The sequence below is a fragment of the Papaver somniferum genome, chromosome 3 (assembly GCF_003573695.1).
Source record: "Papaver somniferum cultivar HN1 chromosome 3, ASM357369v1, whole genome shotgun sequence".
In the NCBI taxonomy this organism is placed as follows: domain Eukaryota; kingdom Viridiplantae; phylum Streptophyta; class Magnoliopsida; order Ranunculales; family Papaveraceae; genus Papaver; species Papaver somniferum.
Genome location: NC_039360.1, coordinates 32,761,883 through 32,774,331, shown reverse-complemented (window position 1 = coordinate 32,774,331; position 12,449 = coordinate 32,761,883).

Below are 12,449 nucleotides of genomic sequence, written 5' to 3'. Positions count from 1 at the left end.
TGGTCAGTTGTACACTTGGAGGATTGGGTCGTGAATATCGTGGTTTTGTTCGAGGTATTTTGGCACGTCCTGTTCTTCCCTGCTTTGATGAAATGTATCGTCTTATAGCCGACCATCCATTTCTTCTTCTTCTTTTGTTGTTTTAATGTTTCCAATTGAACAAGTAATCTTCAAAGTATTGAAGAATTTGAGTTCTTCATTATTATTTTTCATAGAATAACAAAAAGAACAATATCTGATGAGTGGATCGGGAATAGGAAGAAGAGTATGTATAGTACAGTTTATACACTGTAGAAGACAGTGATAGAAAAAAAAAAGTTGAAAGATGTGTGGGTGGAATTGTAATGCAAATTCATTCAAGTCTACCCCTAACAGTAAGTCAGTAACCATGAATAATAGAAAGGTAGCTTCTGAGCAGACCCTTTAGCATTTTGCCACCTTTGTCCAAGTTTGGATTTGGATATAGCATGCACATTGTAGACCAAAAGGCTAGTATTTGTGTGCAGTTTTGGCAATACCGAGTGGCAGAGACAGAATAGTAATAAAAAATGACAAGCAGGACAAATAAATTGTAAAAAGAAAAATTTAAGTTATTTTGTTTTTGAAGTCGTATGGAAGTAAGTTCTAGGAAGAAGAGTATGAACTAAGTTCTAGGAGCTGGTTGACAAATAACTCCATTTGCCCATATTCAATGCCCCTGTAACAAAAATATGATCTATGGCAACTCGATAAATAATACAGATTTTACAGTGTATCATGGAAGTTCATTTTATTATGACCAGAATGATTGATGATTCTTACATGAAGGACAAAAAAAGAAAATGCGCACGATGACAGTATGAAAATTATGAGGGAAGTGGGCCTAAGTGACTGAGATTGGTAAGTTACTCCAAACAAAATAATAAGAATTCTTAAAAATTGGTGACCATTTTGTACCACGAGTGAAAAAAAAAAACTCACAAGCCGCCATACCGGCAGAGGCAAACAATGTATCAGCCCTTGTCTATGTTTGGTTTTGCCCATGTATTTTTTCTCTATAGAATGTAGAAGTGTATAAATTATATTTGGGAAAATTTTGAGTTTGGTGTCTATGAAATAAATTTATTATTATTTGGGACTATTATCCTTAAGTTGGATGCCCATATTTTGAGAAGTGTATAAAAAAAACAATGTATCGGCCCTTGTAGGGGTTTGGTCTACGTGGGACTATTATCCTTAACATGCCCCCGAACGTGTAGGACAGAGTTTGGAACCTCAACAACATTGACCTTTTGTAGGGGTGGCTCCCATCACGGTAGAACGGAGTTTGGATCCTCTACTTCATGCGGTAGATCCCTCCACGGTAGAGAACGAGTTTGGGCCTACATCGTGGAAAAAAATATGGGTAACCGTTGGACTTACTCGCATAGGGCTAACTCTGATACCATGATAGAATATGGGCATCCAACTTAAAAATAATTGGCAATGAGTGGAGTGGCCCATCCAACTATATGGAGGATCAATGCTAGGGGTTTGATCTATGTGGAACTATTATCCTCAACACTATACATATCCTTTCAAATCTTATATTTCCCTGCAAATTCGAATTGGATTAACATCTAATAATATTAATCGTACACAAACTCTAATCACCTATCAATCTTAACCATTGATAGAAGATAAGACTCACAATTCGACATTTTGAATCTTTGATCCAACCACACCAGTTCAACATTCTGAATGTTTATATTTATAACCTTTCAGACTCTGGAAGGGATTGTTTTGTAAAGCAATTATTGTATGTGATATATAATAGAATGATTGTAATTACAGAGAGAGTTTTTAATGAGTAAAAAAGGAAGGTGGGTTGTTAAAGCACTGCTCGGTCGAACTCGCATGCGTTGCTATCTCAAACATGTTTGTCAATGTTAGTGATCAAAACTATAAGTCTTGATTTCTAGTCTACTATAGCTAAGTCTCGAACTAGGATAAAAAGTGTAGTTGAGCTCAAGAACTCCATGGCGATCATCATACAAGACGAAGAACTACTCAAGGAACTGGTGGAACTTCATCGACTAAAAAGTATGTGGAGACTTGAACTTATCTATCACTCAAAAGTCTATCTACTCTATCTCCTATCTTGAGACAAAAGTCGTTTTGCTATATAGACTTCGATTATACACATTTGTTATTCCGAGCTGAGTTTATCTTGCTTATCTATTTCTCGAAATATGTGTTGGTAAGATTTCGCTTTGGCCAAGTTCATCTTTACCTAGTGACGAAAGTCATGTTAAGTTTCAATCACTTGAAAATGGCTTTGACGAAAAATCATTTGTGAATAACAACTATATAAAGTCCTCTAAGAATGTTTCAAAAATTGAAATGAGAGTTTAGATTATATAACCAATGTTGGATATAAACATTGTGTGGCAACACATATATGTATAATCCCTTATTCCTTGAACCAAAGTATACGTACTTTGTTGATCAGGAAACCGGAACAAGAGTCTGCAAACCTAGTCCGCGAACTTTCAGAGGTTCTCATCCCGAGAAAATTTGCTGGAGTTTGTAAACTCCTTCCGGGTACTTAAGTCCGCGAACTTAGTCCGCGTACTTGAGTTGGTTATTTCTAAAGACGATTATTTGTGAACTTATACTTATATAAACTAAGGAATGCAATTTGCAAACCGTGGCTATAAAGTTCATGAATCGATTCGAGTGAATCAAATCGTTTTTGCTTCGATTGTGTCTTGTATACTTCTATAAGATCTAAGCAATTGAACAACTCTCTAACTAGTTCATTTGAGTCATTTGAACTAGTTATGGTGAAGAAGAATATGGTTGATATGAAAGTGATCATATGGCTAACCATTTGGTTAACTACTGTTGAACCAACAAATGTACATGTTTGGGTACGGTTACACAAACCTAAAACGTGCATTTCATTTGTGTGTAACAAGCTAAGTTTTCGATCTAACAGTTGAAAGATATTAGCTTGAATCTAATCAGGTTTTCATCTAATGTTGAATATTGAATGCTTCGTTACTAAGCTAACATTGATTGCAAACCCTGATTTGAAAGACTATATAAGGGAGACCTCTAGCAACTAGGAAACCTAATCTCCACAACTCCTGTGTGATACTAGTTGTATAAGCTAGAGTCGATTATCCTTTAACCTTAGGTTTCTTCGAGACCCTGTAGGTTAACGACTTGAAGACTTCATTGGGATTGTGAAGCCAGACAGATACTACTTTCTCGTAGTTGTGTGATTTGATCTTGTTGTTTCTATCGTACGAGTAAAATCATAAAGATTGACTTGAGATTGATATCTCCGATAGGCAAGATATAAAAGTAATCACAAACATCTTCGTCTCATCATTTGTGATTCCACAATATCTCCTTTCGCCACATCGATTAAGATTATTGTGAGGTGATTGATAATACGGAGCTGTTTTTCGGGAATATAAGTCTTGTTTATCAATTGGTTCCTGTTCACCTTGATTTATCAAAAGACGGAACAAAACTCGTAGGTATTTCTGTGGGATACTGATTTATCTATTAACGTAGACTTTTCTGTGTGATACATATTTGTTTATTAACGTCTTCGACTTTGGGTCGTAACACCTCTTAGCTGTGGGTGAGATCAGCTAAGGGAATCAAGTACGTAGCATCCTGATAGGATCAGAGACCTAGGAGCATAAATCTACCTTGGATCAGTGTGAGAATGATTGGGGTTCAACTACAGTCCAGAACGAAGTTAGTTTGTAGTAGGCTAGTGTCTGTAGAAGCTTAATACAGTGTGTGTTCAATTTGGACTAGGTCCCGGGGTTTTTCTGCATTTGCGGTTTCCTCGTTAACAAAAATTCTGGTGTCTTTGTTATTTCTTTTCCGCATTATATTTTGTTATATAATTGAAATATCACAGGTTGTGTGTTTGAATCAATCAATTAGAATATCCAACCTTTGGTTGTTGATTTACATTGATTGATACTTTAACATTGGTCTTTGGTACCGTTCAAGTGATTTCTCTTGTATTTAATTAGACTCGCAGATTTCTATTTGCTTGAGTAAGAATTGAATCGAGAAAGACAGATATAAATCTTTGATATACTTTATTAAGATTGAGTCTAGTTGATTCTCTTTAAAGTATATTGGAGTTAGTCCATACATATTGTTAATCGAAATATTGGGTGCGGTTGTTGTACTCCCGCTTTTTCAATTGGTATCTGAGCAGGCAAACACGTTCAAAGACCTTATAAGTATGTGTTTGTAGCAATCTGAGTATGGACGAGTCTATCTTTAATAACGCACCAGTTCAGAAACTACCAGATGATTCTGAAAGCTTGGATTCACCTGAGAGAACTGTCACATCTATGTCAATATCTAAACATTATGTTGATGTAAAAAGTGCTGATTGGGAAACACTCCTAGAAGAACAGTTGGATGAACTTTCTGATGAAGGTGATTCAGATATTGATAGAGATGTCGATGAGGAAGTCTCAGAGTATGTTAAGTTTTTGGATTCGTGGAAAATGAAGAAGATTACTACTTCTCATGTCACACCTCTTCTGACTCCTCTCTGTCGAGAAAACAAGAAATTGAAAAGGATTTACGGAGGTCTTTATGGTTGGAATCGCTCTTGCGAATCAGTCCTCAAAGATACTGAAGAAATCCTGAGTATAAAGTCACTTGAATGTGATCGTGTATATCAAAAATACTTGTTGTTAGAAGAGAAACTTGCAGAAACTGAAGGAAGGATTAACTCTCAGCAAGAAAGTTTTGATGACAGAGAAAGTGCTTTTCTCGCTCGAGAAAAACGTCTTGAGGCTGATTTAGCTGCTGCTCTTGATAAAATCAAGATGTTGGAAGATGACTTGAAAAAGTTCAATACTAGTTCAAGCAAATTAACCAATATGCTAGGAGCAAGTAAAAATCAGTGTGATACACGAGGATTGGGCTATAAGGGAATAGATCCTCCAAGTATTAGAAAAGAGGTAAAATTTGTCAAGGCTAGTGATTCTTCTCAACAAAAGGTTTCCACTGATGGAAAAAGTGAAATACCTTCACCGGCAGTTAAGGTTCAAAAGAGTAAAGTATATCAACCTCCAAAGTCACCACACACGGATCTTGGTAAGAACATTCCTTATGTTTGCCACTATTGCGGAAATAAAGGTCATCTGGAAAGGAGATGTCGTTTCCGTATAAGGAATGAGAAACTTCATGATGTTCTTGTTTGGGCATCACAAGAAGTTGTGAAACCAAGATCATATGTTGAGACTAATCCCCAACATTGACCTTTTGTAGGGGTGGCTCCAATCATGGTAGAGAGGAGTTTGGAGTCTCTACTTCATGCGGTAGCTCCCTCCACGGTATAGCACGAATTTGGGCCTACATCGTGGACAAAATATGGGTCGCCGTTGGACTTACTCGCTCAAGGATAACTCTGATACCATGATAGAATGTGGGTATCCAACTCAAAAACTATTGGCAATGAGTGGAGTGGCCCATCCAATTATATGGAGGATCAATGCTATGGGATTGGTCTATGTGGAACTATTATCCTCAACACTATACATATCCTTTCAAATCTTCTGCTTCCCCGCAAATTCGAATAGGATTAACATATAAAAATATTAATCATACACAAACTCTAATAACCTATCAATTTTAATAATTGATAGAAGATATGACTCATAATTCGACAATTTGAATGTTTGATCCAATCACACCAGTTCGACATTCTGAATGTTGATAACTTTTCAAACTCTGGAAAGGATTGTTTTGTAAAGCAATTATTGTATGTGATATATAATAGAATGATTGTAATTACAGAGAGAGTTTTTAATGAGTAAAAAAGGAAGGTGGGTTGTTAAAGCACTGCTCGGTCGAACTCGCATGCGTTGCTATCTCAAACATGTTTGTCAATGTTAGTGATCAAAACTATAAGTCTTGATTTCTAGTCTACTATAGCTAAGTATCGAACTAGGATAAAAAGTGTAGTTGAGCTCAAGAACTCCATGGAGATCATCATACAAGACGAAGAACTACTCAAGGAACTGGTGGAACTTTAGCAGGGGAAATGGACCCATTGATGACAACGAGACAGGAAGAAGGAAATGCCTCTTTCTGTAAAGAGATCTTTGTGATCTTTTTAGATATATTGAAGGGTCATTTATAAGTTTCTCTCATGGCTACTGAGTTCATAATAAGTAAATTTCCTTCTTCACACAATATGTTATGTTCTTCATGGATCTATTATTCAACTTCTATTCTTTGAACTCATTAATCTTTTTAAAACCATTTCCATACAAACATATATGATCAATTAAGATGAAAATATGTAAGGTCATATATTTAAATTCACACGCAAATCCAGAGTATCTTATATTCATGTTTGCACAATTTTTTATCTACCAAAGCTTATAAACCTCTTGTCTAGCTAAACTATCTTAGTTTGTCATTTCACATATTTAACTGTAAACTGGATGGCTATTATCCAACACGTTCAAACAAAGCCAATCCGTTGAATGGGCTTCAAACTCAAATTTTGACAAAGCTAGGAACCAATTCTAAAGGTATACCATTTCATAGGCACCAAAATCAAAATTTGTCGTATACTAGAATGCTTAATATGGAAATTCTAGGCGAAAACTATGTGAGCTAGAGGTCTTGGTATCAAACCATAAGAAATACAATAAAGATTTAACAAAAAGTGGAAAGTCATATGAAGATATTGATTGAAGACAAATGAGAAGACACCAAAGCAGTAGAAATTGATTATATATAAGAAATGATATGAGTAGTTACAAATTCATTTATAATCGATGTTAATGTTTACGTAGTTACTTTACAATAGGAGTTGATTGGATTTCAAGCAGTCTAAAACAACTTTCATAGTTACTTTGAAATCTTTATAACATCATTCAATCATGAATAGTAGTGGAATCCAGAGTCTTGGTTGTTTTTAAATCTTGAAATCACTTTCAATTTAATTTTCTTTATTTTAGCATTAGAAACTAAGTCTAAAACAAAATCTTCACAAATCATGAACAAATATTATTTACCACTTTCACAACACATTAGGTTACATGAAACCTCTATTTATAGTGAATGATCAAGGCTAGATTGCTTGCAAACAAAGATACCTTGTCTGGAAAAGGAAACACCAAGTATTTGACTCAAAAAATCCCTTTAGTCATGTATTTCTCGTTTTAGTTCACGAACTTTTTCCAAAAGTTTGTGTTCAATTTCATATTCACTAAATTCCTTAGAAACACATAATAAGTGTTGCTTTAATAAAGCACTCATAACTTATTCGTTATAACTCGGAATAGAGTGATTCTTGGTGTATACTCATTCACTATAATATGAGGACCTTTCCAACAAAAAGGGTCATTCTCACAAAAGTCTTGGGCTCAAATATCCTCGAGTGTATACATAAGTGTATATTTACCATCATAGGAATTGTTCCATTGAATGAGCACTTGTTTCGATTAATATAGAGGTAGGGTAAAAAAGAGAATCAAGTGTTTGTTATAACCTTTAATGAAGTTCTCCACGATGTCTTCGTGTAATCTTCAATCTCCATTCTTCAAGGATAACTTTGATTTTATATTCTACTACTTCTTAAACCTAATCTAGTATGAAACTAACTTTTAGGAGACTAAATCAAGAATTAGTTTTTTCATCTAAATTTTACAACCGACTTGATATACCAATGCTAGTGGGTTCAACCGAGAAATGCTCTAATAAGTCCCTAAGTATAACTCACCTGACCTTTTTTTTATGGTGTATGCGTTTCAGGCCATTACATTGACTGGTCATTAATGATTAACGAATCCGTGTAAATGAAAATAATTGGGATACGCCATTTTCTGGGCAGTTGATGGTCACATAACAAGAGTGAAAACGCAGGGGATCATACCAAATACACCCAACTTTTTTGTTCGACAACCTATATAGACAAAACTTCATATAATAGCAAGTAGACTAACTGAATGATCCTTCAATATGTATATAGAGTTTATATCTCAACCTCTACTCAATCAGTATGTGTATAGACACAGAGTTCGTGAAACTGATTGTTAAGTAGAGTACTTGGACGATCTCAAAAATCAATCTAGTCGTATCCAAATAATCTAATCAGAATTCTTCCAAGTGATTAAACTTGTTATCTATATTTCAAGATAAAGGAACAAGTCTCGTAACCGATTATAATTAAGAGGACGTATCCACTTAGATTGAATTCGTACAAATCTGTGTAAATCCAATTGACAGTATAATGCGAAAAAGGAAAAACACAAGATACCAGAAATTTTGTTAACGAGGAAACCGCGATAGCAGAAAAACCCAAGGACCTCGTCCAGATTTAAACATCATACTGTATTAAGCGTCTACAGACACTATCCTACTATCAGACTTCGGACCAGAATGTAGTCGAGACCGAATACTCCCTGCAAGCGATTCAATTATAGTCACGCTCATTACATCTCCTGATCGTAAGGCTCTAAGCACTTGATTCCCTTAGCTGACGTCCTTTACAGCATAAGAGTTTATTTCAGCCTAAGTGAAGACTTTTGATACCAATCTTCCTCTAACAGATAAGTTATTTGATTTCCGTTTAGAACAAAGATCAAGGTGAGGAAATTTGCTTACAATACAAAAGGCTAGCAAGCTTGACAAATCCGTAACTTACGACTTCCGAAGAGAACACTAGATTCTTAACCACCTCTCAAGAACAATCTTCAAAAGATCAATTAAAATCAATTTTTCAGATATCTATCTTGAGGAATCACAAAGACTGAGACAAAGAGATATTTGCAATTACTATCTATCTTGCCTGAAAAAGATTACGAAAACCTCGATAACAGAAAAACAAGATCAGGATACGCGAACTATCAAGGTAAAGATGGTAGGACCTGGCTTGACGAATCCCCAAAGCAAAGTCTTTTAGTCGTAGACCTATTCATATTTCTCAGGGGAAACCTAGGTCAACAGAGGACGACTCTAGAATCAACTAGGACACAAAGTGTGAGGGGATTGAAATTCCCAGTTTAAAGAGCATCTCTATTTATAGTTTTCGCTAGATCGGGGGTTGCTTAGAATTCAAGCTAAGATAACTTAAGAATCAAGAAACTCTATTATTGAAAAATACAATAGAAGAATATAAACTTTGGTCTGGTTACGGAACCGTGTATAATGACTGTTCGGTTCGACAACTTATCCAAAAAACTAAAAACAATTTGATGTTCATTTAAACATCTAAGATTTTAATCATGATGCAGAAACATTAGTGTTTAAGTGATTAATGAAGTCTTGGAAATATTTCAGGGAGTTCTTGCAATGATAAACATATTAAAAATAAGTCTTTCAGCATTTGACAAAATATAAACTGGGACAGTTGGTGGGACAGTTTGTGAACCGCATAGCTCTTTCCGAGCCAGGTTGCAGCGGTTCGTGAACCGGGTTCACTGACTTCTAGCCTATTATACCAACTTTGAGATTCAGTTCACCACGGTTCGTGAACTATACTCAACTGAACTTGCGGTTTGCGAATATTTCACCAACCTTCTTGTATTTCTGAAACTCAGATATCTATGGTTTGCGAACTTATTCGCTAACCTACCCTAAGCAGAAATATCAGTGAGTTCAATATTTTTATCGTATGATGTTTCAAACTGTTAGAGCATTGCTCGGTTGAACTCACAAACTGTTAGAGCTTGTTGTAAAATTTAGTTGTCAAAAATGTATCTTGATTTCGAATCTACAATTAGTTAAGTCTCGGTCTAGGATAGTAGAGTTGAGATACGAGCCAGTCATTATTTATGTTCTAGCGTTTGAAGGCGAAGATCAACCGAAGCTTTTGGAGAACTTCATCAACAAAAGGTAAGTGAAGACTGAACCATCTATTTCTGAAGTTATATTCACCTTTCTATCCTTGAGACGATTGTCGCATAACTAATTAGACTAGCTTGCATAGACAAGAATCTCGAGTCGAGAACTAATTATTTAGTTTATGAATTTCTCGAAATATAATGACTAAGCTTAATGAAAATTTGTTCATGCTTGATCAAATTCGGTGGATGATAGACACATTTTTGTGTCCGATTTGTCTCGATTCTATATATTGTTAGGGATCATTTTTGTACTTATTATGGTGTTTTATTTATTTGTAGGTATTTTTGGCTAATAAACATTTTTGGAAAAAATTTGGCTCGAAAAGTTGTCGGAAAGCACCCGGAGGACATTTGCTATTCGGACTCTCACTTTGGTAAGGGGTAACCTAATTACTAAGGGGCATCCTATTTCCAGGCAGTTTCTAATCGCACCCCTACTCTGGATAAGGGGCAACCATCTTCAACATTCAAAAAAAAAGGATTTTGGCGGGAAACAAAATGCAGTTAAAGAGCAGTTTTGGCAATCGTGATTTGGAGGAGATTGAGGTCGATTAAACCTTTAATTTTCATAGGATAGACTCCTTATGGGTCTAGGAATCTGATATGGGTGTTTAAATCGATTAGATTGGGCTCAATCGACGGATTTTCTCACAACAAGAAAATATGGAAAGTCACGTGTGTGACCTGTTTTAGGGAATTTTAGAGTGATTAAAACGCTGTAAACCTTCCCAAAGATTTGTATCTATCTAAGGAAGAGTTTAGAATAAAAAGGAAAGCTCAGAAACGCGTAGAAATCCTAAAATAAGAAATTGTCGCAACTTGGCCGTGAAGAGAAGGAAAGAGATTTTGGAAGATTTGGGAGATATTTAATCGGTATTTTTGATATAAATAGATGTCTTGGGTCATATAGAAGAGGTGTAGAGAGTTTGGGAATCTAAGGAGAGCCAGAGAAGAAGAAATCAGAGCTTTACCAAACTCTGTTTCTGTTGCTGCTGCTGTTGAAGAAGAAGAACGCGAAGAACATTGACCCTCGGTAGACAGTCGCAGAAAAGTGTCGGTGTTTAACAACTGGAGAACATTAAGCTGTTCAGGGCAGTCTTATTCTAGGGTTTTAAAATCAGCGACAAAGCAACAGTTTTTCTGTAACAGTTCCATTGTAACACCTGTTTTGCAACACCAATACACTGTTGCAAACAGTCTGTGTTATTACTTTTCACTCTTTTAATCATCTTTTGAGCAACAAACACATATTTTGAGATCATGATTAATATGAGGAGCTAAACCACATTGCTAAGGCGATAGAGGAAGCTATTTTTCCAACAAAAAGTGGTATATTCTATTTTATCTTTTTATTTGCAATAATTATGTGATTATTTTCCTTGAACTATTATTGAATATGATTTTTATTTGAGTGATTGTGATCTATTTTGATGGAGTATGCTTAGTTTTAAGACTTTTGATGCTTCATACTTGGTATTTACAATTATTACTTTTGAAAATCTACTTGTTGCAATATTTTAATATCAAATTAAACAAGAAAATTGCATAAATATAAGTATTGGTTTAATCACTTTGAACTTGGAAAATAGTGGAATCTTAGCCTCAGTGTTTCTTTTAGTATTGATATCATCTTTGATTGAGTTTGCTATAATTTTTAGTGAGTTTTATATTTTAATATTAGGATTTAAGTCTAATTAATATCCTTCACAAGTCTGAGAATCGAACCACTTTTACCACTATCTACAAATCACATCAGTGGAGAAAAATTTATTGTTCGGAACCAAATCATGATTCAAATTTATCATTCGAAAATAGCCGGGAACAGTGATATTTGTCATTGATGTTATTCAGGAATGTTTTGAATCTATTTAGATAAACATATAACTACTATATTCTGAATACAAGACAGTGTTATCAGTATTACAAATTGAGAAAATTGTTATATGTCTGAAGCCGTAATACATGTATTCGTACACGTAGTGGAGTAGCTATATATCAACTTTCAGATTTGTGTGATTTCGTATGTACATCATGGGAAAATCTATTTATTTCATGATCCAGATAGGAATGTGTATTAGCATACAAACCATTTGGGAACTGTGGTAAGGTAACCAGGTTAAATAATCAAACCAGTATACGATCCAATACAGTTCTATGTTATAGAACCAGTTTAGTACCAAACCGGTATGCAAACTGAAATGTTCTGTAAACTCCGAAACCAACAAAGGTCTTAAGTTTGCAAACTGGTACGTGATCTAAAAAGTTTTATAGACCCCGGAACTTTGATTTGATTCAAAGTTTGCAAACCGGTACGTGAACTGAAAAGTTCTGTAGAGTCCGGAACTCAGTAATTGCATAAGTTTTCAAACTGGTTTATGAACTAAAAGGTTCTGTAGAATCCGGAACTCGATAATTGTATATAAGTATACAAACCGGTCCGCGTACTGTAACTCAGCCGATTCATGAACTATTTAAGTAATTGTACTTTATACATTTACAAACTATGTCGATTATAATTCAATTACGATTAAATAATTTCTGTGAAGTGATTTGCATTTGATCAATTCACTAATT